Source organism: Bos javanicus, chromosome 13 (assembly GCF_032452875.1).
Source record: "Bos javanicus breed banteng chromosome 13, ARS-OSU_banteng_1.0, whole genome shotgun sequence".
NCBI lineage: Eukaryota > Metazoa > Chordata > Mammalia > Artiodactyla > Bovidae > Bos > Bos javanicus.
In genome coordinates, this window is record NC_083880.1 from 47,352,928 (window position 1) to 47,380,420 (window position 27,493).

The 27,493-nt window shown below is 39.1% G+C and overlaps 1 protein-coding gene and 1 non-coding gene across 3 annotated transcripts in view; both read right to left on the bottom strand.

Moving 5' to 3' along the window:
- The window catches only part of SLC23A2 (solute carrier family 23 member 2), a 143,982-nt gene that overhangs the window by 111,988 nt on the left and 4,501 nt on the right, over positions 1-27,493 (bottom strand). The gene's annotated exons all lie outside the window — the stretch shown is intronic.
- Positions 17,341-17,413, bottom strand: TRNAW-CCA (transfer RNA tryptophan (anticodon CCA)). Its single transcript has one exon. It is a non-coding gene; the product is annotated as a tRNA-Trp (tRNA).

Sequence of the window (27,493 nt, forward strand, 5' to 3'; positions counted from 1 at the left end):
TGTAATCGCTGATTTATATTTTTTCCTTTAAGGACAAATATAAACTCTTTTTTTAAACCTTACACATTTGGTAATTATCTATTTCTGCCTTTCCAGATAAATGTTACATATTGACATTTGAGCATCCCTGTTTTTGTAAAACTGAGTAAAACAATAAAGAAGGCTTACAATTATCAACTGGACAAAACTACTCTGATCCTGGTAATAAGATTAACTGAGGCAGAGGGGGCAGTAGGTAGGTAAGTGTTTGTGCTCAGTCGTGTTCAGACTCTGCAACCCTTTGGACTGCAGCCCGCCAGGCTCCTCTGTCCATAAGATTTTTCAGGCAAGGATACTGAAGTAGGCTGCCATTTCCGAGAATTCTCCAGGGCATCTTCCTAATCCAGGGATTGAACCTGTGTCTCCTGCAACTCCCGCACTGCAGGCAGATTCTATATCCTAAGCCATCAGGGGAGCGGGGAGCGAATTCCGTAAACACTAAAAGGAAACATATTAACAGGACCCTCTAGTGTTACAAGGGCTTCCCTGGTGGCTCAGATGGTAAAAAGTCTGCCTGCAGTGCAGGAGACGGGGGTTTGATCCCTGGGTCAGAAGATCCCCTGGAGAAGGAAATGGCTATCCACTCCAGTGTTCTTGCCTGGAGAAACCCATGGACAGAGGAGCCTGGCAGGCTACAATCTATGGGGTTGTAAAGAGTCGGACATGACTAAGCGACTTCATTTTCTAGTGTTATAAGACAAACTAAAAAATACGAAAATTATTTTATTAATATTTTGGAAAATTTCACACAAAAAGTAGACAAAACTACATTTTAACTTCATATCCAATTTATTTCTGACTATATATTGTTTTGATTCACATGGCAACTTCTCTACTTCATTAGAAGTGTCAAGAGACTACCAGGTGTTTGTGAATCTGCTGCCATTCAATTAATAATTAAACTAATAAAAAGCCTTGATTTTAAGTTGAACACACAACCAACTAAATTCAGGCAACACTTCCCAGCCTCCCTTGCAGCCAGAGGTGGCCATGTGATTATGTTTGGCCAATGGGATGGAAGTTGAAATAAACATGTGCTCCTTTCCCTTTTCCCACTGACTGAAGCAAACATCCTGAGCCATGTGAATGAATAAATACTCTAGAAATGGTGAAACTATAAGAAAAAAAGGAGCCAGATTATGTGAAAAGCTATTTCATATTTGTGTATATTGAAACAAAACTATACCCCATCTCCAAAAAATAACAAAACACACGTAAAAGAAAATCTGATAAGACAACATATTTAGAATAAACCCAGCTACTAAATTTTCAATAGGAAATAAACCAGTACATATTTCAAACCTGACTGAATGCTACTCTCCAGAGATGGATCACAATAAAGAATACACATTTGCATGAGGTGAATAAATTCACTGTTTCCCTTGACTACCAAAGGCTTCACTGGCAAACACTTAAACGCTGGCCTTTCATACATAATCTCAGAGCACAACTCGGAAGAATTCAGCAATAAAAGTAAACTTTTTCCACTCTGAAAGTAAATCCATAGCGAAGACCGCATCCTTCAAACTGAAGATTCACATTATGGTGTGCTGTCAACAGAACCTTGGCGTAGAATACAAGGGGTGGGAAAACAGAACTCACTGAGCATCCAGAAGCCCATGCTATAGACCATGCACAATTGTGCAGACCATGAATGATGGTGTAAGTGCAGGAAAACCATTATCCAGTGGGCCTCAGATGTCTTCCTCTGTAAAATAAGGACGTTGGTCTAAATCTATGGTTTCTGCACTTTTGCTGTTAGTAATGAAATAAGCATCCTCAAATTCAAAGCTAGGAGGGGGAGTGGTTTACATAAGTAGGTAGATGATGTTATTAAAATGAGGACTTGATACTCTTTACTGTAAAGTTTTAATACACACTTTCCAGAATACCAAATAAAAAATGTCCACCAGTATATCAAAGATTCCATAACCATACGAACTTTGCTGAGAGCAGCAAGAAAAGTACATTTACAAGCTTTCTAGCAGCAGCGGCATGCAAATGTTATGCTGCACTACACCATCATTATTTAGTTACCTTAACACAATGTTGGGGAAACAGTGGAAACAGTGTCAGACTTTATTTTTCTGGGCTCCAAAATCACTACAGATGGTGACTGCAGCCATGAAATTAAAAGACGCTTACTCCTTGGAAGGAAAGTTATGACCAACCCAGATAGCATATTCAAAAGCAGAGACATTACTTTGCCAACACAGGTCCATCTAGTCAAGGCTATGGTTTTTCCTGTGGTCACGTATGGATGTGAGAGTTGGACTGTGAAGAAGGCTGAGTGCCGAAGAATTGATGCTGTTGAACTGTGGTGTTGGAGAAGACTCTTGAGAGTCCCTTGGACTGCAAGGAGATCCAACCAGTCCATTCTGAAGGAGATCAGCCCTGGGATTTCTTTGGAAGGAATGATGCCAAAGCTGGAACTCCAGTACTTTGGCCACCTCATGCGAAGAGTTGACTCATTGGAAAAGACTCTGATGCTGGGAGGGATTGGGGGCAGGAGGAGAAGGGGACGACAAAGGATGAGATGGCTGGATGGCATCACTGACTCGATGGACGTGAGTCTCAGTGAACTCCAGGAGTTGGTGATGGACAGGGAGGCCTGGCGTGCTGTGATTCACAGGGTCGAAAAGAGTCGGACACGACTGAGCGACTGATCTGATCTGATCTGATCTGATAACACAATGTTGATTTTGAATTAAAGGGGGACTTCCTCGGCGGTACAGTGATTAACACTCTGCCTTCCAATGTGGAGGCATGGGTTCAATCCCTGGTCAGGGAACTGAGATCCCACATGCCTGTTAGTACGGGCAAATAAATAAATAAGTAGAACAAAGAACCATTTAAAAAATTTATTTTAAAAAATGGGGGGGGGGGGAGGCAATGGGGAGAATATGCAAGACCAAAGAAGGCAAAAATATCAACTACTTTAATTAATCTAAAAATATAATCCATTTTTAAATTTAATTCTTTGAGTTAAAAAAATATGACATTCCTATTAGAATGGCTAAAACAAAAAGAAACTGCTAACACCAAATGCTAATAAGGACACAAAGTAACTGGAACTCTCATACACTTCTGATGGGTTTGTTAAAATGGCACAATCACTAAAACCCAGCAATATACTCCTGGGTATCTTATTAGCAATACACTCCAGAGAAATGACAACTTATGCTCAAACAAAGTCTGTAACATAAATGTTTATAGTGGTTTATAATAGCCCAAATCTGGAAACAACATTCACCTTTGACTAGTGAATGAATAAACAAACCATGGCACATGCCAATTAAAATGTGATAACATTTCACACCTATCAGATAATGCAGGAATAAAAGAGTTTAATAATACCAAGTGTTAGTGAGGCTGCTGATAAACAGGAATTTTCCCACCATTGCCAGAAGTGTAAATTAGTTGAAATACTTGGGAGAATAATTTGGTAACATCTAGCAGGTTGAATGGAGAAGGCAATGGCACCCCACTCCAGTACTCTTGCCTGGAAAATCCCATGGACGGAGGAGCCTGGTGGGCTGCCATCAATGGGGTCACACACAGTCGGACACGACTGAAGCGATTTAGCAACAGCAGCAGGTTGAAGATGTGTGTGCCCTATGATCCAGCAATGACACTTCTCCCCTAATTTACCAGTATGCAACCAACACATCAATAGGACAATATAAAAATAAGTCCTGGTATGTTTACACAGCAGAATAAAACAGAGCAGTTAAAACAAGTGAACTCTAGCTACTTGGATCAACATGGCTTGAAAACATACTTGAATGAGCAAGTAGGCTGCAGAAAACATATCACATGAAATCTTTTATTATGATTATAGGTTTTAAATCAGTCAATATTATATGTGGGCTTATGGATATAGAAACATGTGATACAAAAGTAAAAATGTGGATTGCAAAGTTACCTATAGGAGAGAAAGAGGGAGAAAGATTAGGATATAAAAAGGGTATTTAAAATGTTTCATTTTCTTATTAAAAAAAAAAAAAACCCTGAAGCGAAGATAACATATTTATTTATTAGATTGAGGTATCTGACATATGAGGGTTCATTCTTTCAATTTCTTTCTATTTGAAATGTCCCAATTAAAAACAAATTTTTAACAAAGAATCTCTAGAAGTATACACAAAACACAGACAAAAACTGGTAAAAGCAGTTGCCTCCAGAGAGGTAAGCTGGGATCAGACAGGAGGGAGACTTACTTTCCCTGTCTGTCTTCATGTACTTTCTGAATTTTGTTCCATGTATATCTACTATTTTTTTTTAATTACAAATAAATTTGACATACTCTTCACCTCCAAGGGGGAAAAAGAAAACTAAAGTATTTTTTATTTTGGATAAAGAAATGCCACGAATGGAGATTCCAGCCCAGACTTGCCATGAATGAGCTCTGTCATCTTGGGAGGTGATTTAATCCACCCTTCTCCAAGTGTTGTGCCACTTCTAAAATCCTACCTTCTGTGAAAACACAAACATCTCTCCATAAATGAGAGATTAGAAGTTCTAAGTACACCAGCAAGGAACAATAAGCAGTTTTCCTGTAACCCTGGGTGGAAAACTTTTAGAATCTGTTATAACAGGTCTACATAGACCATCTGCAGTGATTGCCTCATGTCCTCTGTGGAAAAACGTGGGTAGAGATGTACACAGATATTCACTGTTACTCAACACTCAATGAGGCAGGAAGTTGAGGGAGCACTTATCTGATGACTTATTTTCTTACTGATCTAAAAAGTGGAGGTCACGGTGAAAAGTAAGGAGGCCAAGGATGAAATCTGGGAAAGGGATGAGTAAAATGACTGACAAAGGGAAAAAAAAAGTCAAGGATCTAACGGAGTCCAAAACTTAGAAATATGTAAAGAAAGTCATCATGCTAGCCGATTTCTCTCCAGCAGAGCGCAACTAACAACAACAAAAAGACAGAAAAGTTACATAAGTAGGACTGCACCACGGACAAAAGCTGGCAAGTTATGCAGCCAGTTCAGAGAATGAGAAAACCAAGCTGTTGGTGAGATGAGAGTCACATGACTCCCTGGAGTCCACAGCAGGTAAGACAGATTGGGAAGCCTAGAGGAAGCCAGAGAACACCCAAGTACCCAAAGATCAAGGACCACTGGAGGAGAACAAATGAGAGTATGAAGGACAGGATGTTTGTAGATGGGAGATTCTCCAAGCTCAAGGTTCGAAAGTATCATCTGGGAGATAACAAGGCCCAAGAAAGCTTAAGTGAACTGGATGTAAAACTCCCTGGAAAAGATAATGTGAAGGAACACAAGGTTGGAAGACTGGATGAGCCAACAACTTAGAGATGATGTTAGAAGACACAGTGCAAAGAAACAGAGCAAGGCAGGAGCCAACATCCAAGGCCACATAATGGCCAAGTTTATAGATGATGGCAAAAAAGTAAAGGGAGAATGCTATCAAAAATTGGTATGAACTTCAAACAGACAGGGATTATGGCTAGAGAATACAGCCAGCTATTCTCACTACCTGGAACGCTACATCTAGAGAATTCCTACTCATACTTCGGACCTCTGTTTAAATGATCAATTGCTCAGCAATTTCTTAGCAGTAGCCTCAAAAGCCAAATTAAACTGCTCATCTCCCTTCACTGTTCCTTTCAAAGCAATGACACAACTCATACCAATTCTTTACACAAATTGATGTTCTTCCTGAGTTCATACAGCAAGGAATCCACATTTTCCTTAATCTATCTGGTTCCTAAGTTTGGACTAGCAAAATAGGATTTCAGAAAGGGAAGGGTATACCCAAGAATCTATCCAGAGCTGCCAGGTCAGGAAGGCAGGTTCTCTAACAAACTAGTTTTGTTATGGCTAAGGACACCTTAGCCATACACACTCAAAAGTAGTTTACTTGGCAAGAATTTCTAACATATTAAGATTCCTTTTTTATTTTAATGTGATTCTCACTATACTGCTGATGGGAATATAATTATGTGTAATTTTTCTTATGATAATATAAGAAACCCAAAAGTGCATAAATAAAATTTACTCAACAAACCATATAACTACTAAATAATTTATTTCTTTTTTAAAATACTTATTAATTTATTTGGCTGCACTGGGTCTTAGTTGCATGCTTGCCACAACTAGAGAAACCCCACATGTAGCAACAAATAGTGAAATAAAAAAATATTTACAAAAAAATTTTTTTTCTACTTCTCAGGCTATGGAATAAATGGATTAACATCTAGAAATACTGCCTATCAACGGATCTAATTTTGGTGGTTCAGTAACATTTTTTGGACAATGGGAAACCTCTATATTTGACAGGAAAAAAATGAGAAAGGGGAAGCTGATAGAAACATCCTAAACTATGAGTACATTTTATTACCCAGTCCTTCAATGGAAGTGGCCTCCATTATTAAATATTCAAACATCCAGAAGCTTAGAACTTGACAACTCAGTAGTAGATAAAGTAATGTGGTCTTGAGCTGTGCCACCCAATGCCACCAGCCCTGTGTAACTACTGAGACCTGAGATCTGGTCAGCCCAATTGAGAATAATAATGAAGCGATAATAATAATTACTAATAATAATCAATTTTTTAACATTTTATAAAATATGTTACTAAAATAAATTTTACCTGTTTTTAACTTTATTCACCATAGCTACCAGAAAATTATGTATGTGACTTCCATTGTAATTGTATCAGACAGCCCAGTCTAAGAAAGTGGGTATTACTAGTAATAAAATATGACCAAGGTTAAAAAAAGTAGGTATCAGGGAAAAAAGTAAATGCTATTTCATAGTACATAACCAGTACGTAATCAGACTCATTCAAAGAGCGTATTCTGACACCTTTCTATAAATACACATGTACACAACACGGGCATCTTAGTCCAAATATCAAAGCGAATCCTATATCATGTCCTACATAATCAACTTTGCAGCCGGCTCTGTGATAGATGGGAACACGTGCCTTCACCTAATTTCTCACTCATAGCACAGAGAGGAGGAAGGGAAAAGGCCAAAGCTGAAATCCATGTGGTAACAAGCACAAGCTGAAAGGCCAAAAGAGGAGTCAGGAGCTCTTCTTAAGAAGCTCAGAACCAGAATAAATCTAAATAAAAACACAGGGCCCATCCAAGGGTAAACTCTACTACAAACCTAAAGGGGTGTTTTTTTTTGCAGGAGCTGTGCTGGGTCTTCCCTGCTTGAGCTGGGCTTTTCTCTAGTGGCGGTGAGCAGGGGCTACTCTCTAGTTGCAGTGCTCGAGTTTCTCATTGTGGTGGCTTCTCCTGTTGCAGAGAAGGGGCTCCAGGATGCACAGGCTTTAGTAGTTGTGGTGCATGGGCTCAGCACTTGTTGTTCTCAGGCTCTAGAGCATAGGCTGAATAGTTGTGGTGCAGGGGCTTAGCTGTTCCTTGGCTTGTGGGATCTGGGATCGAACCCGTGTCTCTGGCACAGGCAGGCAGATTTTTTTTTTATCACTGAGCCACCAAGGAGACCCCAAAGGGGCTTTATAATTACTGAATTGTAAGTTCAGGTTTTACATGGCTAACCTAAAACAAAATACTTGTATTTAAAAGGGAATCTGATGGGAACTTGTCCCATCAGAGGGAATGGGACATTTACTGTCTATACCAAACAAATTAAGCAATTTATATGTCTTAATTCAACACTAACATGTTGATTTTAAAATATATCCAACTGAAAAGACCACAGCTGTTCTAATATGCTTGGAATCTCTTTCGTATAACCATTACATAACTCTTCCATCTTCCTCTTTCTTATGCAAGCTCTGTAATCATTAGTGTTTATACAGTTTTTTGAAACTACGCAATTTCTCTCATAAATATTTAATTCCCTTGTTGCCACTGATTGAACTATTAATGTAAACAACACAGCATTTCTATATGACGTTTTTAGTCATGAGAAAATAGGACTCTGATGTCAACAGCACGAAGAGTTTATAAACCAAAAACACCAGAATTACCGGACACAGTGAGGTCTCTCAGAATCAGCCTCCAAAAAAAAAAAAAAAGAAAAGAAATCAGCCTCCAATAAAACAGAAATTTCCCTTCCCTGCTCAGTTTTTCATTCAGTATATTTATCCGAGACCCTTCAGATCTGTAGTAGTCAAATAAACTCCTAAAATGCACGTGAATCAGCATCCAGTCTGCAGGCTCCAGGGACTGGGCAGAGCTGTTGTTCTCAGCCATGAACACCCAGGCAGTGAACTGTCACCTGTGTGCTCTTGATAACAATAATGAAAAGTACTATTAAGCCTTTGCTTTTTCTTAGCTCAGTAAGAGCTCAGTAGTTTATCATCTGTACTGATAATCTCAAAAAAATGGAATAAACCAACTGTTCAGCTAGCTTCCTGAACCACAACTATCTTAGCACTGGGATGGAAATTAAGAGTACACGTGAAGCAACATACCACCTAACTGGACAGACTGGGACAACTACTGAATTTAAAAAACACAGCATAATTATCAAACAGTGCATGAGAGCTCAGAAAAGTAGCAACTCAACAAGGCTTCAAACTGTTAGAAATGACTTTTGGAAAGTGGGACTTGGCACCAGCCTTGAAGGATGGAGAGTCTTGAGCAGGAGGTCATCATGGAGTCCAGAGGTAGGCATGAAAACAGGTTAAAGAGGGCACACAGTGGGCGATGGAGGAAGAAGACCCCTCACATGGTCACTGGAGTCTCTGAAGTCCATGTGACTGCAACACAGCTTTATGACACATGAGCTTCTGGGTGTGTGAGGAGAGTAGAAAGAGCCCACCGCTGGATAACCAAGATAGCCGATAAAGCAGCCACCACGTTAATCCAAGTATATGGATCTTGGCAAGTGGGACGACAGAAGCAACAAGGATAAAAAGGGATGGCTAGAGGGAGCAGTTCCAAAAATAACTAAGACTTAGTGTTAAAGATGACCTCTGGGAAAACAAGACTGTCTCTACTCACAAATACGTAAGGAACAGATTTGATGGCGAGTAGTGAATGAAGTTTGAACGTTGTGAATTTGAGCTGGTGGTGGCATGTACATTTGACAAGGGGTCATCAAAGACCACCAGAAATTGAGAGAAGCTCTGTGAAAGGCTTCCCTCATCAGTCAGTAAAGAATCTGCCTGCAGTGCAGGAGACCTGGGTTTGATTCCTCGGTCAGGAAGATCCCCTGGAGAAGGAAATGGCAATCCACTCCAGTATCCTTGCCTGGAAAACCGCCTGGACAGAGGAGCCTGGTGGGCTGCAGTCCTTGGGGTCACAGAGTCCAGCACGACTAAGCAACTAACACTTCACTTCACTTCTGTGAAAGAACATAGCAGAGAAAGATCTGTCAACTGAAATATGAAAATAGTAACTGAAACTCTGGGAGCTAGGAGACCATTTATTTTGCAGATATCCACAGGCAGAACTGCCTTCCCCTCACCTCCCTTTTCATTAGTAACTGTCACTTTAAGAATGCAAAACGTACAATTTAATGATGTCTTATGTGAAAAAAACTACACACAGAAAACAAAAAGAATGAAATAAATACACAAAAATATTCACAGTGCTGTTGTTAAAAACAGGATCAAGGATATTTTCTTCTTCCTAATTTTTGTTATTTCCCAAATTTTATTTAATTTTTAAATAGAATTCTATTAGAAAACTGGGTGGTTAGTCACCTAGAGCCAGATATTCTGGACTGCAAAGTCAAGTGGGCCTTATGAAGCACTGCTATCAATAAAGATAGTGGATGTGATGAAATTCCAGCAGAAATGTTCAAATCCCTAAAGGATGATGCCATAAGGTTTTGCATTCATTATGTCAGCAAATCTGGAAGACCCAGCAGTGGCCACAGGACTGGAAAAGGTCAATCCTCATCCCAATTCCCAAGAAGGGAAGTACTAAAGAATATGATAACCATCGGACAACTGCTTTCATCTACCATGCTAATAAGGTCATGCTTAAAATCTTGCATGACAGGCTTCAGCATTAGGCGAACCAAGAACTTCCAGATGTCCAGACTAGGTTTAGAAAAGGAAGAGGACCTAGAGATCAAATTGCCAACATTTGCTGGATTATAGAGAAAGCTAGGGGATTTCAGAAAAACATCTATCTCGGTTTCATCGACTACGCTAAAGCTTTTGACTGCATGGATCGTGACAAACTATAGAAAGCTCTTAGAGAGACGGAAAACCAGACCACCTTACTTGTCTCCTGAGAAACTTGTGAGTCAAGCAACAGTAAAAACCCCGTATAGAACAACTGTGTGGTTCAAGATTGAGAAAGGAGCACAAAAGGGCAGTCTGCTGTCACCCTGTTTGTTTAACCTGTACACTAAGTACATCATGAGAACTGCTGGGCTGAGTTACAAGCTGGAATCAAGACAGGCGGAAGAAACATCAACAACCTCTAATGTGGATGATACCACTCTAATGGCAGAAAGCCAACAGGAACTAAAGAGCCTCTAGAGAAGGGTGAGGGAGGGGTGTGAAAGAGCCAGCTTATGACTAAATAATAAAAAAAACTAGATCATGGCATCTGGCCCCATACTGCATGGCAAATAGAAAGGGAAACAGTGGAAGTAGTGACGATTCCCTCTCCTTGGGCTCCAAAATCACTGCAGACGGTGACTGCAGCCATGAAATCAGAAGACAATTGCTTCTTGGCAAGAAAGCTATGACAAACCTAGACAGTGTGTTGAAAAGCAGAGATATTACTCTCTGACAAACGTCCCTATAGTCAAGGCTATGGTCTTCCCAGTGGTCACATATGGCTGTGAGAGCTGGATTGTAAAGAAGGCAGAACGCCAAAGAATTGATGCCTTCCAACTGGTGGTGCTGGAGAACACTTCTGAAAGCTCCTTTGACAGCAAGGAAATCAAACCAGTCAATCTTAAGGGAGATCAACCCTGAATATTCACTGGAAGGACTGATGCTGAAGCGCCACTATTATGGTCATCTGATGGGAACACATGACTCATTGGAAAAGTCCCTGATGCTGGGAAAGATTGAGGGTGTCAGAGGATGAGATGGCTGGACAGCATCACTGATGCGATGAACGTGAACTTGGGCAAACTCTGGGAGATGGTGAGGGATAGGGAGGCCTGGAGTGCTGCCGTCCACGGGGTCGCAAGGAGTCAGACACGGCTGGGCAAATGAACAACAAAAACATTAGAAAATTAAAAATGTTTTAAAAAGGAATGATCTCCTCTAAGTATTTTTTAAATTTTATTTATTTATGGCTGTGCTGGGTCTTTTGGTGCTTCAAGCGGGCTTTCTGTAGTTGCGGTAGGTGAGGACTACTCTCTAGTTGCAGGGCTCAGGCTTCTCATTGTGGTGGCTTCTCTCGTTGCAGAGCACAGGTTCTAAGATGCACAGACTTCGGTATTTGTGGTGCACAGGCTCAGCAGTTGCAGCTCACAGGCACTACAGAGCAGGCTCAGTAGTTGTGATGCTAGGGCTTAACTGTCCCACAGCATGTGGAATCCTCCCTGACCAGGGACTGAACCTGTGTCCTGTGCACTGGCATGAGGATTCTTTATCACAGGACCACCAGGGAAGTCTCCCTCTGAGCATTTTTGAAAGTTCTTGTAAGTTTTCACTCAGCGAATTAATTTTACTGTATGTAAATTAAAATTATCATTGAAAAAATATTTTACATTCACCATGCTGAATAAATTTAGCTGTAACAAGGCAAAGCAGAGCATAAATTCTTCCATTCAGTTCAGTTCAGTCACTCAGTCCTGTCCAACTCTTTGCGACCCCATGAATCGCAGCACGCCAGGCCTCCCTGTCCATCACCAACTCCTGGAGTTCAGTCAAACTCATGTGCATCGAGTCAGTGATGCCATCCAGCCATCTCATCCTCTGTCATCCCCTTCTCTTCCTGCCCCCAATCCCTCCCAGCATCAGAGTCTTTTCCAATGAGTCAACTCTTCGCATGAGGTGGCCAAAGTACTGGAGTTTCAGCTTCAGCATCATTCCCTCCAAAGAAATCCAAGGACTGATCTCCTTCAGAATGGACTGGTTGGATCTCCTTGCAGTCCAAGGGACTCTCAAGAGTCTTCTCCAACACCACAGTTCAAAAGCATCAATTCTTCAGTGCTCAGCCTTCTTCACAGTCCAACTCTCACATCCATACATGACCACTGGAAAAACCATAGCCTTGACTAGACGGACCTTTGTTGACAAAGTAATGTCTCTGCTTATAAATTCTTGCAGTGTCTCAATTCTCAGTTTGCCAATCCATCAAAGTTAACTGGAAAATCTTATCACTGTGCCCAACAATTTTACTCCTAGAATTTCTCTTCAAAGTACATACAAGAAAAGTCTCTTCAAAGTACATACAAGAAATTTCACTTCAGTGTTATTTATAACAGCAAAAAATTTTAAATGACCAAAATGGCCCTCAAGCTTTGGGTTGAGGGAAATGGTAGGAGGAAACAAGAGGAAAAAAAAGAAATGTTTCTTAGTAAGGTGTTTGTGCATAGTCTCACTACTTAAGTTGGTGAGTACCTGAATTAAAGCAAGGCGACAGGTCTTCAATTTTTTTACCCCCCAGGCTTCACATCTGTGACCCTGACCAAGAACTCCAACAGCAATAGACGTTTAAATGTCTGTGGATTAAAAAAAAGTCAAAAGCCCACGTAAATGAAAATGAAAATATTTACCTCCTACCTTGTAATTAGTATAAGTGGCAAGACTGTGCCTGTTTGTTTTCTAGTTTAATCTACTTATGTGGAATTTGGCCTCAAAGAAGTCCATTACCTTATCATTAGCACCAACCTAATGATTATTCCCAGGATTGCATTTAGATCTTTGCTGACCCGTGCAAAGGGCAAAGTCAAGCGCAAAGGGACCCTCAGCACAACTCTGTCACAAAACGCACAACAGGCAAGGTTGTGTTTTGGATGCACCTAAATGCAGACATGTCCATACGCTTTCCATTACCAGCGGCCAAGCTATAATTCCCTGTGCTGCCAAAGTCCAAGCTCAGAGGAGCATGTGGAGTCCCGGTTATGAAGTCAAAACCTAGCTAGAGAAAAGCAAACGGTAAATCAAAATAAAAAGTAATAATAAACCTGGCAGGAGGCACTAGGCATGAATGCAGTCTACTTTTCACTGGGCCATGCTCAATCCTAGAACTCCCTCTCTTACTTCTTTCCTCCAGAGGAAAATATCCAAGGCCCTAAACCATCCCTGGGCAGGATTACAAATTGAACCTTCAGTCCCTCAAAAAGTAACTCCCCGTTTGCACAAAATATTTTAGAAGACAGTATTTTAGAGTGGCAGGAGAAAGCAATTTTGTACCCAATGGGCTTTTTTGATAACTCCACATGCCTTAACACAACGCCTCTATTTTTAAAGTTTTTAAAGATTTCAGTTCTCACTATGTGTCAGGCACTGTACTCTACATCGTATGTGTAACATTTCATCTTCAAACAACCCTTGATAACTGGGCCCACACTTTACGAATAAGAAAACCCAGAAGGGGTGAGGCCTCCTGGTCAAGGTCCTGGAGGTGTGACAGTACACAGAACAGAGCCCCAAGAGGATTGAGACAGCAGAACCTTCACCTTTCATTATGACTCTACACTGCCTTCAAGGCCACCCCTAGAATAAACTGAGGCTAATATATTTTGAGAGGAAAATAGAAGACTTAATTACTCAAAAATCATTTTCTTAATGTTTATTAAATAAACATCTTAATGTTTATTAAATGAAACCATTTCATGTACTCTTGTACGTATGCATGAATTTCACAATAAAAACCCAGAGCCTGACTTAGGCAGCATCTCTGGAACGGCCAGTGCAATTAGGAGCCTGGCTCTCCATTATAACGAGAAATGCATGAGATGACTACAGTTCAGCCAGATACCAACAAGTTCTTCACTGGGAAATATTTAGGCTCTGAATCTTTCAACATCACTGATTATTCTAGGCCAACTTAGCATTACCACTCACAGATGACTCTAGGTAAATAAGTAAATAAATGCCAACAGAGCTGTACCAGTCGCCTTCAAGAAGCCTCCAGTGATCTTGTATATTTAACTTCAGAAACTAAACAATGGTCTTTTGCTGTTTGGAACAAAAGACACTACTCATTTTAAATGATACAGAATATGAATAGAGAAACTATGGTTTTCTCCATCTAAAACATACTCTGCATACAAGGGGGAAAAAAAAAAGCATAATTTACTTTCCAAAACTAAATCTTCAAAAACATAAATCTACTTTAATCTATGTTTATTAAAAACTTAGAGTCAAAAGGGAGGTAACAATCAATGAAGATTAGCCAAGAAGAGGAATACTGGAAAGAACATGGGAAAAAAAGTAAGAAAAGCTTTAAAAGAACATCTTGTTTTTAGTGAAATAAATTATACATTTTGTATTTTGAAAAATGCAAGCTGTACAATATGCATAGCGTCATTTGACTTTTATTATAATTACAAAGACCATATTTGTGGACACAGGAATGAGCTGAAAAGGATAAACATTAAACTGCCTTGAGTGTAGGGGGTGTAAGAATCTATATAACTTTCAAATTTTACTTTATCCAATTCTGACTATTTAGAATTAGTTAGAATTCTCATTATTTAGAGTTAGAATTAGTTATTTTCCAACATGCATATGCTTGTTTTATAAATATATAAGAATCTATGACTTTCAAAATTTACGTTATCCAATTCTGATTATTTAGAATTAGTTAGAATTCTGATTAGAGTCAGAATTGGTTATTCTCCAACATGCATATGCTTCTTTTATAAATCCTTTAGAAAGTTAGAAAAAAAATTGTTTTAAAAAAAAAGGTTCCATGATAGCAAAGCTGCAAATTAACAAAATATCATTTAGACATATGATAGAAAAATTCTGAAAGTGAAAGAACTATGACTCTGAATACTTATCTTTGGAAAATATTTTGTAAAGCTGAATACAAGAACTCACTTTCTACTCTACTGAACAACTATCAGAAACCAAAACAGAATTGGGTCAGAGGTTCTAATATTGGGGAAATGCAAACATTTTAAAGAAAAGAATCTGGAGAAAGAAATTAAGCAGAAGCCACTCAACAAAAACAAGACTGAGTTATCAAATGAGCATCCACAGTGCCACTGGAACACCTCTCCCTTCATACTCTGAAAACCTGTCCTTTGCACACAAGGCTACACAGCTGACGTCACAGCCTAGGCCCAAGTACTACATGCAGTGATTTCCAACTGTGATTTCCTAGAGAAAAAAATCATCAAAAAAAAAAAAAATGGGAGGGACATCCCTTGTGGCCCAGTGGCTAAGACTCCACACTTCCAATTCAAGGGACCTGGGTTCAATCCCTGAGCAGGGAACTAGAACCCACAAGCAGCAACTAAGACTTTGTATATCACAACTAAAAGATCCTGCGTGCACAAGCGAGACCGAAGATGCTGCTTGCCATAACTAAGATCCGGTGCAGTCAACTAAATAAAAACATTTTTCAAATGTAGTGAGAATAATACAGAACTGTCATTTTTGCATTCACCATTTCTTTAAAAAGGAACATTAACACTTCAAAAGCAGGACAAATCTAACCCCAGAGCTAATATAATTCACAGGCCAGAAACTCTAAGAAGCAAAATTATTACATCAATTCAGTAGATGCCAAATAGGCTGTCAAAACACCTATTCTGATTTTTATTATTATTACTGGCCGCACCATGCGGCAAGCAGAATGTCCCAGATCCATGCCCCCTGCAGTGTAAGTGTGGTATGTTAACCACTGGACCACCAGAGAAGTCCCACCTACTCTGGATTCAAAAAACAAAAACAAAACCTCTTCAATTAAAATTAAAATGATACTTGCTGAACATGACAAAGAATATCTTCTGAAAACAAGGGCAAACACAAAATACACTTTTCATGCTTTTACATTTATATTTTTTTAAAGAATTTACAAAAGCACTTGTATGTACCTGAAAATCTACATTAATGAGCAAATTTTTAGTAAAACTATTTTTTGAGATCCTGAATAAGTAATAATAACTACAGAAAAATATAAAAGCAAAAGAATTATTCTCAAGAAAGTGTCAGCCTCAGACAAATTCACAGGCCAGTTACTTCCTAAACTTTCTGGAAAGAAATGGGAAATTGGTAACCTTCCCAATTTCTTCTAGAAAAATTGACAAGCTAACAAAGAAAGAACAGAAGAAAACTGTATGTTAACCTCACTTGCCATTTCTAGATTTTTTTAACTTTTGCAAATTTGACATGCAAAAAATGACACCTGGTTTTAATCTTGATTTCTTTGATCCATGTGTATATAGTTCTCCTATGAATTGTAAATGCCTTTTTTCTTTTTTAAATAAATTTCTAGATTTTTAAAATTAATTAATTTTATTTTTGGCTGCTCTGGATCTTCGTTGCTGTACGCGGGCATCTCCAGTTGCAGTGTGCAGGCTTCTCACTGCATGGCTTCTCCTATGGCAGAGCATGGGCTCTGGGCATTTGGGCTTCAGTAGTTGCACCCCTGGAGAAGGCAATGGCACCCCACTACAGTGCTCTTGCCTGGAAAATCCCATGGCTGGAGGAGCCTGGTGGGCTGCAGTCCATGGGGTCGCTAAGAGTCGGAGACGACTGAGCAACTTCACTTTCACTCTTCACTTTCACTTTTCACTTTCATGCACTGGAGGAGGAAATGGCAACCCACTCCAGTGTTCTTGCCTGGAGAATCCCAGGGACGGCGGGGCCTGGTAGGCTGCTGTCTATGGAGTCGCACAGAGTTGGACCCGACTGAAGCGACTTAGCAGCAGCAGCAGCAGTTGCAGCCCCTGGATCCTTAGGGCAGGCAGGCTTCAGTAGCCTAAAGTATACGGGCTTCCCTGGTGGCTCATACAGTAAAAAATCTGCCTGTAATGTGGAAGACTCAGGTTCAATCCCTGAGTCGGGAAGATCCCCCGGATGAGGGCATGACAATCCACTCCAGTATTGTTGCCTGGAGAATCCCATGGACAGAGGAGCCTGTAGGGCTACCGTCCATACGGTGGCAGAGTCAGAGACGACTGAAGTGACTTAGAACACATGCGTGCAAGGCTATTACCAAAATATGACACAAAAGTCTCAGATTTTACTTTTTAATAGTACTGGAGCAAAAGTAAGGAATTAAGGCACAAGAGCGCCATCAACCCAAAAGAGACATCGTATGTGTGCTATGCACTAAAGTGAAAGTGAAGTCACTCAGTCGTGTCCGACTCTGTGACCCTGTGGGCTGTAGCCTACCAGGCTTCTCCATCCATGGGATTCTCCAGGCAAGAATACTGGAGTGGGTTACCATTTCCTTCTCCAGGAGATCTTCCTGACCCAGGGATCGAACCCAGGTCTCCTGCATTGGAGGCAGACGCTTTAACCTCTGAGCCACCAGGGAAGCCTATGCACTAAGACAAGTACTAAGCACCAAAAGTACCCAAATTTAAAACTTGGGTAGAAAAGCTTATAAATGACTCCCAGTCTCCCATTCTGGCTGCTTAGAATAAGAGCACCCAACTTCCAGACCATAACAGTTTAAGTTCCCATTTATTGGGACCAAGATGTTGACAACTTCTAAAGTTCAAATTTTACTTTTTAATTCAGGTGATTAACCCAAGCATATTTTAAAAGAGAAGCAAATTTGAAATATGAAAAAATTTTAAACAAAATCATGTTCTGACCATTCATCCATAAGAAAAATATTTCCTTTGAAAAATGAGATTTTTATTTTGAAAACCAAATCCCAAGAAAAACGATCTACAAATCAAAAGCTTATGTCTTAAATACATCATAAAATTACAAGAAAAAATGGGTGGGCAAGTATTAAAGTGTTAATATCTAGGATATAAAAAGAACTGCTATAAATCACCAGGAAAAAGATGAACACAGGATTATAAAAACTAGTGAAAGAAATAAGTCAAACAAAAAAAAACTCATTAAAAAGTGTTCAAATTCACTAGTTATCAAAGCAAAAGAAACATGGTTCTTCTTGGTTTAAAAAAAATTTTTAAGTTTAAATAGTAAGATTAATTCCCTAACCTGGATGCAGAAATATCTGGCATATATGTTACACATGTATCAAAGCTTTAAAAATGCAAATGATATCCCTTCTTCTAAAAATGTAGTCTGAAGAAAAAAATCAGAAAAAAGCATATAGATTTCCATACAAGGCTATTCACTGTTGTATTCTGTTCACTACAGGGGGGAAATAAATAGCTCATAAACTAAATACCCAACAGTAGAAAGATCTGTCTAATACAAAATGATGTATTCAGCACAAATGAGCTGTTAAAAAATATGTTTTAAGGGACTATTTAATGATTTAGTTATAAGCCTAAGACACATTGCTAAGCTTAAAAACGGGATTTAAAAGGCCCCTGTAATCACTGCAGATGGTGACTGCAGCCATGAAATTAAAAGACACTTACTCCTTGGAAGGAAAGTTATGGCCAACCTAGATAGCATATTCAAAAGCAGAGACATTACTTTGCCAATAAAGGTCCGTCTAGTCTAGGCTATGGTTTTTCCTAGCCTAGGCTATGGTGGTCATGTATGGATGTGAGAGTTGGACTGTGAAGAAGGCTGAGCACTGAAGAATTGATGCTTTTGAACTGTGGTGTTGGAGAAGACTCTTGAGAGTCCCTTGGACTGCAAGGAGATCTAACTAGTCCATTCTGAAGGAGATCAGTCCTGGGTGTTCTTTGGAAGGAACGATGCTGAAGCTGAAACTCCAGTACTTTGGCCACCTCATGTGAAGAGCTGACTCATTGGAAAAGACTCTGATGCTGGGAGGGATTGGGGGCAGGAGGAAAAGGGGACGACAGAGGATGAGATGGATGGATGGCATCACTGACTCGATGGACGTGAGTCTCAGTGAACTCCAGGAGCTGGTGATGGACAGGGAGGCCTGGCGTGTTGCGATTCATGGGGTCGCAAAGAGTCGGACACGACTGAGCAACTGAACTGAACTGAACTGAACCGTATGTATGGAAATTCCTTGGCAGTCCAGTGGTTGGGACTCGGGGCTGTCACTGCAGCGGCCCAGATTCAATCCTGGAAGGGGCAACTAAGATCCCACGAGTTGTGTGGCAAGGACAAAAATAAAAGGCCCCATGAGATCTCTATTTTGAAACATACACAAATAAACATATATATATATGCATAAGTGAAAGACAGTATACATTCAAACAAATCAGAAAAAAAGAGGGAACATCACTGAGTAAACTAAGCTTTTTTGTGTATAAGTTTTCACCACAATTCCCAAATTCCTTAAAATCTCTAAGATGGGACACTGGTCCCACTTTCAGATCTTAATCCTGACCAATGCCTTCATATACTTCAGTAGCAATTTTAACCCCATATCATAATTAATTACTGTGAATTTCCTGCATATTCTTCTCAAATCAGCCCATTTCCTATAGCAAAAAGAAAAAGGACACAAAACTTCCTGAGAAATAACAGACACTCTCCAGGGAGTGCACTCTGTCTTTGCTCTCTGTACAGACTGGGTACAACTATACACACCTAGCAGGAAGGCTAAAGCAAAACCACGCCTTGAGACAATGACATCAGTGATAATATTAAAAGGAAATGCAAAAAAAAAAAAAAGAGGAAATGCACAGACTTCTCTAATATTGAATACAATCTTCACCAAAATGACTGAAAGCTTCACACGAGGCTCTCACTACTACAAAAATTATTTTATAGCAATGGTTCGCAAACTCTAGATGCACACTGTAATCACCTGGGAGAGTTTTTTTTAACCCCTACACTTATATGCTATACTCTGATCAACTGCACCCTAGCTGATTCCAATTTGCTGTTAAGGAAATTAAGGCTGTTAATTTGCTGTTAAGGTTGCTGACTTGAAGCATTTTTTCCAAACATCATACCAGAGTGAGTAGAGAAATCAATTCAGTAGACCGGGGCCAGCAATATTTTTAATTAAAAAATCAATAAAAATAAAAGAATGGGACTTCCCTGGTGGACCAGTGGTCTTGCAATGCAGGGCACTCAGTTTCCATCCCTGTCGGGGAACTGGGATCCCACATGCCCCTGAGCAACCAAGCCCGCACACCGAAACTACTGAGCCCGTGAGACTCGAGTTAGTCCCATGCAAAGCAAGGAAAGATCCTGCATGATTCAACCAAGATCCCATGTACCGCAACTGAGACCCTACTCAGTCAGATAAATAAATATTGAAAAAAAAAAAGAATGGAATGAATACATCAGAAAATATCAGAATGTATTACTGCTAGCACAGATACATATTTTCCCATGAAATTTTTTGTTTATAATATGTAATTCTTGGCAATACTACCCAGATTGACCTACAGATTGAATGTAATCACTATCAAAAATCTCAGTTGTCTTTTTGGAAAAAATTGACAAATTGATCCTAAAATTCAAATGGAAATGTAAAGGACATAGAATAGTCAAAACAATCCTGAAAGAGAACAAAACTGGAGCACTCACACTTTCTAATTTCAAAACTTAATAAAAAGTTGTGATAATTAAGACAACATAGTCCTGGTACAAACTGTTAGTCACTCAGTTGTGTCCGATTCTTTTGCAACACTACGGACTATAACCCACCAGGTTCCTCTGTCTATGGAATTTTCCAGGCAAGAATACTGGAGTGGGTAGCCACTCCCTTCTCCCGAGGGATTTTCTCGACCTGCATTGCATACAGATAAGACATACAAATCAACAGAATAAAATTGAGAATTCAGAAATAAATCTTAATGTTTGTCAGGTAAATTTGGACAAGGATGCCAGGACAATTCAACGGGGGGAAAGAATAGCCTTTTTTTTTTTTTTCCTTTTTTTTTTTTTTTATTCTTCCAATTTTATTTTATTTTTAAACTTTACATAATTGTATTAGTTTTGCCAAATATCAAAATGAATCCGCCACAGGTATACATGTGTTCCCCATCCCGAACCCTCCTCCCTCCTCCCTCCCCATACCATCCCTCTGGGCCGTCCCAGTGCACCAGCCCCAAGCATCCAGCATCATGCATCGAACCTGGACTGGCAACTCGTTTCCTACATGATATTTTACATGTTTCATTGCCATTCTCCCACATCTTCCCACCCTCTCCCTCTCCCACAGAGTCCATAAGACTGTTCTATACATCAGTGTCTCTTTTGCTGTCTCGTACACCGGGTTATTGTTACCATCTTTCTAAATTCCATATATATGCGTTAGTATACTGTATTTATGTTTTTCCTTCTGGCTTACTTCACTCTGTATAATAGGCTCCAGTTTCATCCACCTCATTAGAACTGATTCAAATGTATTCTTTTTAATGGCTGAGTAATACTCCATTGTGTATATGTCCCACAGCTTTCTTATCCATTCATCTGCTGATGGACATCTAGGTTGCTTCCACGTCTTGGCTATTATAAACAGTGCTGCGATGAACATTGGGGTACACGTGTCTCTTTCCCTTCTGGTTTCCTCAGTGTGTATGCCCAGCAGTGGGGTTGCTGGATCATAAGGCAGTTCTATTTCCAGTTTTTTAAGGAATCTCCACACTGTTCTCCATAGTGGCTGTACTAGTTTGCATTCCCACCAACAGTGTAAGAGGGTTCCCTTTTCTCCACACCCTCTCCAGCATTTATTATTTGTAGACTTTTGGATCGCTGCCATTCTGCCTGGTGTGAAATGGTACCTCATAGTGGTTTTGATTTGCATTTCTCTGATAATGAGTGATGTTGAGCATCTTTTCATGTGTTTGTTAGCCATCTGTATGTCTTTTTTGGAGAAATGTCTATTTAGTTCTTTGGCCCATTTTTTGATTGGGTCGTTTATTTTTCTGGAGTTGAGCTGTAGGAGTTGCTTGTATATTTTTGAGATTAGTTGTTTGTCGGTTGCTTCATTTGCTATTATTTTCTCCCATTCTGAAGGCTGTCTTTTCACCTTGCTAATAGTTTCCTTTGATGTGCAGAAGCTTTTAAGGTTAATTAGGTCCCATTTGTTTATTTTTGCTTTTATTTCCAATATTCTGGGAGGTGGGTCATAGAGGATCCTGCTGTGATGTATGTCGGAGAGTGTTTTGCCTATGTTCTCCTCTAGGAGTTTTATAGTTTCTGGTCTTACGTTTAGATCTTTAATCCATTTTGAGTTTATTTTTGTGTATGGTGTTAGAAAGTGGTCCAGTTTCATTCTTTTACAAGTGGTTGACCAGATTTCCCAGCACCACTTGTTAAAGAGATTGTCTTTAATCCATTGTATATTCTTGCCTCAAGAATAGCCTTTTTTAAAAATGTTGCTGGAAATCCATACACAAAGAATTGAAGTTGGAGCCCCCCTACCTCACACCATATACAAAAAGGATCAAAGACGCAAATCTATGAGATAAAACTATAAAACTCTTAGAAGAAAACAAAGCGGTAAATCTTCTTAGAAATTACAACGAAACTATAAGCAATAAAAAGATAAATAGTACCTTATCAAAATTAAAAAGCAGAAGTTTTTAATTAAAACTTCAGAAAGTTTAGCTTAATTTAAAACTCGGAAAGTTTCAAAGGACATCGGCAAAAAAATAAAGACAACCCATAAAATGGAAAAAGTTATTTGTAAAATTATGTATCAGGTAAGGGACACGTCACATATATTAAGAAAATTTATAACTCAACAATAAAAAGACAATCCAACTGAAAAATGAGCAAAGAACTTAAGACATTTCTCCAAAAACAACATAAAACTGCTGAACAAGCACATGAAAAACTGCCCCACATCATTAGGAAAATGTAAATAAAAACCACAGTGAGACACTGCTTCACACCTACTGGGATGGCTATACTCAAAGACAGACAATAACACATGTGGAGAAATTAGAACCCTCATAAATTGCTGATGCCTCCACTTGGAAAAAATTTGGCAGTTCTTCAAAATGTTAAACAAAGAATTACCATATGATCCAGTAATTCCACTCCCTGATATTTACTAAAGAAAAATTTAAAACATGATCACACCAATGTTCACAGCACCATTCTTAACAGTAGCTAAAATCTAGAAACAACCCAATGACCATCAACTCATTAGTAGATAAAATGTGGCACTGATTCTTGCAACAATACAGATGTCTTAAGAACACTATGCTAAGTAAAAAGCCAATCACAAAAGACCACATATTGTACGATTCCATTTATATGAAATACCCAGATAAGGCAAATTCACAGAAACAGTGCAGATTAGCGTTGCCAAGGCCTGCTGGGGAGGGGAAAAGGGGGGATGACTGTTAATAGGTATGTGGTTTCTCAAATTAAGACAGTGGTGATGGTTACACAACTCTAAAAACAACTGAAACATACCTTTCAAAGTGAAGACTTTATGGTGTGTGAATTCTATCTCAATAAAGCTTTTCTTTTAAGGTTATTCTGTCAAGAGCCCCTTCCCTGTCATTCCCACAGAACCTCATGTGGTTCCTTTACCATAAGATAGAAAGGTTATTTATTCATACTAACCCAAAGGCCTTACTTCAGAGTCTTATATTTGACAACCAGATCAAAAAATCACTTTGGATGTCACAACTAATTTTTTCCATTAAGTAGAAAAAGTAAATATCAGAATATACATCATATAATATTTTTGTGAAACTTGTTTTTGAGATACACACACAGACATATATATGTCGGTGAAAAGTGAGTCAGTCAAGACAAAGTCTGGAAAACATATTTTAGGAGTTGACAGACACCTACTCAAGGAACAAAACGAAAAGTACAAGATCTCAGAGTTGAAAACAAAATGCAAGAAAGCTGAAACCACTTTGGAGCATTACCCTAGGCACTGAACTAAACACTAGAAGTGAACTGGACTCTTATGTCTGTTTTTACTGGTCAAGTGAATAAAAGATTCCCTACCCTGTTAACTTCCCAGGACTTCTGAGAGGGTTCAGAGGAGCCTCCTGCTCCCAGGAAGTTCAGGATCACTGCTGGAAATACAGGACCCCAACTTACACTGGGTGTCAAAAAGCATGTACAAATAGGAGAACTTCAACAGAAAAGGAAAAATCGATACTGCTAGTATATTCAGTTTATCTCCACAGGTAAGAAAAAAAAGAAAACAAGAACCCACAAAACTGCTCTGAGGGAAGGAACATTTTCAAAGACTGAGGGTCAGAATCCCTGATACAAAAGATATGAACAGCACAGGATACCTGAACCTGAAGCAAAGGTATAAATTGTGTAGTTCCTTCCAGCTAAAAATCTGAGCTCATCCTTAAAACAGCACAAAAAATGAATTTGGAGAATTACAAAAACAGGGACAGATTCTACCAAAAATTTATTTCCAGGGTCAATCTCAAGATGAGAAATTTTTTGTTCATTCAAACACTAAGTACGATATTGTAATTAAGTCAAAAATACACTGAAAATAGGACACTTTAATATCATTAAATATTATATACATTAATGCACACCAATAAATATTGAAAATAAAAAGGACCACTATCACATTTAGACCTGTTCTGTAAGTACTCTGCAGTTTGTATTAGGAAAAAGAAGTATTTAAGAAGAAAACAAAACAAGACCTTTTGCAGCTAGCATGACTGTCTATCCAAGAAACTCAAGAGAATCAACTGAAAAGTAAAACTTCACAGAGTTTGGTCAGGTCGTATGCCAGACACAGTGCTGCTTCATTTCCCTTGAGGACACACAAATGACTCCCCTTGCATCTAGGATATGGCCTATGGGAGAAAATATTACTAATTCCAAGCTCAGCCCATAAGAAAACCCTTCCATGCACAAAATCTGACAAAATCTCACAAAATTAAAGGCCAGATTTTGAAGTCAATTGTGATATAAGATGGAAGGAGCCTAAATTCCCAACTTACCTGTTAGGGGAGAATCACCTAGAAAAATGTGAGCAAGAAATAACTTTTTATTTTGTTAGTGTACAGATTTGGGCTAGAATTAATTAAGCTGAATAATATAGGTGGTCAGGTATAAAATATATGGACTGCATATACATACTTTCTTTACACTTGCTTTATAAAATTAGGAAATAGGGTACGGAAGGGAGGAGGAAGAAAATCATCTCACTCTAAATAGCAAATATTTTAAAATAAAGAGCAATAAATAAGTGATCTGTAGACCATACATTAGTGAGAACTTTAAAAATAAGAGCTATTAAATCTGCATGAATCAAAAGATTTGTTCATAGACAGAACAATTCAATATTATAGGATGAAAAGTCTCCCCAAATTAACATATATTCAACGAAACTGCCCATTAAAAGTTATTTTGAAACCCTAATTTTGTTCCTTTTTATGGATGAGTAGTATTCTATTATATATATTATATATACCACATCTTCTTTATCCATTCATTTCTCAATGGACATTTAGGCTGCTTCCATGTCTTGGCTATTGTGAATAGTGTGGCTATGAACATAGGGCGCATGTATATTTTTGAATTATAGTTTTGTCAAGATATATGCCCAGGAGTGGTACTGTTGGATCATACAGTAAATCTATTTTCAGTGTTCTGAGGAGCCTCCATACTGTTTTCCATAGTGGCTGTACAAACTTACAGTCCCCCCAACAGTGCAGAAGAGTTCCCTTTCTCCATACCCTCTCCAGCATTTGTTTAAAAAATGCAAATCTTAATAGCATATTTCTCAAACAGAGTGAAAGCAAAATCAAATATAACTTGTCTAGCAGCATCAACTTTACTCAAAGATTAGAGAGGAAAAGTGTTTAAAGTTAAGCCAAGTACTGATGTTTCTGGAATAGAATAGAATATTCACATTAATTTTAGATAAAAAGACTTAAAAGTGTCAGAGTTTTCATACTCCCAGCACTTCAAAATATGCAAATATTCCCCTATACCACACTTTTGTACAGTAATTTGTGAAGCGGTGTCTTAATATAGAAACAGCTCTTGACAATAAAATGTGAACTCAAACTTTTCAGTACTAATCACATAAATATTAATTATTACTATGAAGCAGGAATAAGCAAACTTTCTACAAAAAGCCAGATAGCAAATATTTCAGGCTTGCTGGTCATATAGTGTCCTGAATGGTCACAACTATGTTTCAATAAAACTTGTTTTACAAAAACAGATGCTGGTGGTTCCCCAATCAGCAATATTCTCATCACTTGAGAACTGGTTAGAAATTCAGATTACCAGGCCTCACCCCAGAACTTCTGAATGAGAAACTCTTAAGTTTAAGATCTACCATGTCAGACAAAAAAGAGCCTGTACCCCCAGCCAGGTGATGTGCCTTTTGGAGACAGCAAAGGATTTAAGCCAGCACTGCAGAGGGGACAATAGTCTCCAAATTGGATACTGAAATATCAACCACAGAAGAAACAGCATTTCAAGTAGTGCTTTTCATCAGAAGCAGGAGAAGACCACCCACAGAGTTATTATACCAACACCTTTGTAATGAAGTTTTGGTCCAGAATGGAAAAGTTCACGCAAGTTTAACACTGGGGCATGTATATTGTTACTTGAACAAAGGGTTAGAGGGAAGCCACCTCAAAGGAAGACTATAAAAGAAAGGTGAATGTGTTGGGGTTGAGGGCTTGTGGGATGTTCCTACAGGAACAAATGAGGGAACAGAAGGAATAAAGAACTCCAAGTTGGGGTGCAGACCAGACTTGGGTCAAATTCTGACTCAGCTACCATGATCCTGGGGAAGGAGCTAACCACCACCAACTTCAGCATTCTCAGATGTAAAATGAGAATAATACCTACTTCCACAGGGCTGCTGTTAGTGAATACAAGAAGTGCCAGGCTAAGCACCTGGTGACCAATTGACACTATCTTCTCTGCTCTCTTCTATGCCAAAAGGAGCTAAGAAACATAGACCTTCAAGCAAGACTTGGGTACAGCATTCTATCACTAAGGGACCCAAGCTTTATTGAAGCATTAAGAGCAGAATTCAAGACCCAAGAGTTAACTTAGAAAAGTTAACCAAGCTCCAGTTTCTTCATTGATAAGATGCAGACCAGAACCACGTTGGCTGCCAGTTGGAATCAACAATAACGACCTCAAGTGCTCAATACATAGCTAGTGCCCATCAGTACTGTCTGGTCTTTCCTGGGTCCCCTCTATTGCTTAGAGAGGTTCCTGGAGAGAAGAACAATTTTAAAACTTCTTTTGAGTTCAGCTTACAAGATAGGAAGATTCAACCCTGCAAGATTCACATGCACACAAATGAGAACGGTCGCCACCCAGATAGGCAGGCCTAGACCAGGCACTCACTGAGACACCCCAGGGCAACTGACACGAGGAGACTGTAAGGATCAGCTGCTTTCGGAAAAGCCTGTGGAAAGAACCCAGGACTAAAGAAGGCTTTCTGGACCGCAGAACAGAAAAAGCCATGGCTTATGGTCCAATGCAACCTTGACCTCCTCATATGAAAAGAAGAAAGTGAAAAACTCATCAATGCTATAGAAAAACAACGATGAAGGAAGAACCAGAGTCAAGACCATAGCCAACAGAAAGAGGCTGTGAGTTGCAC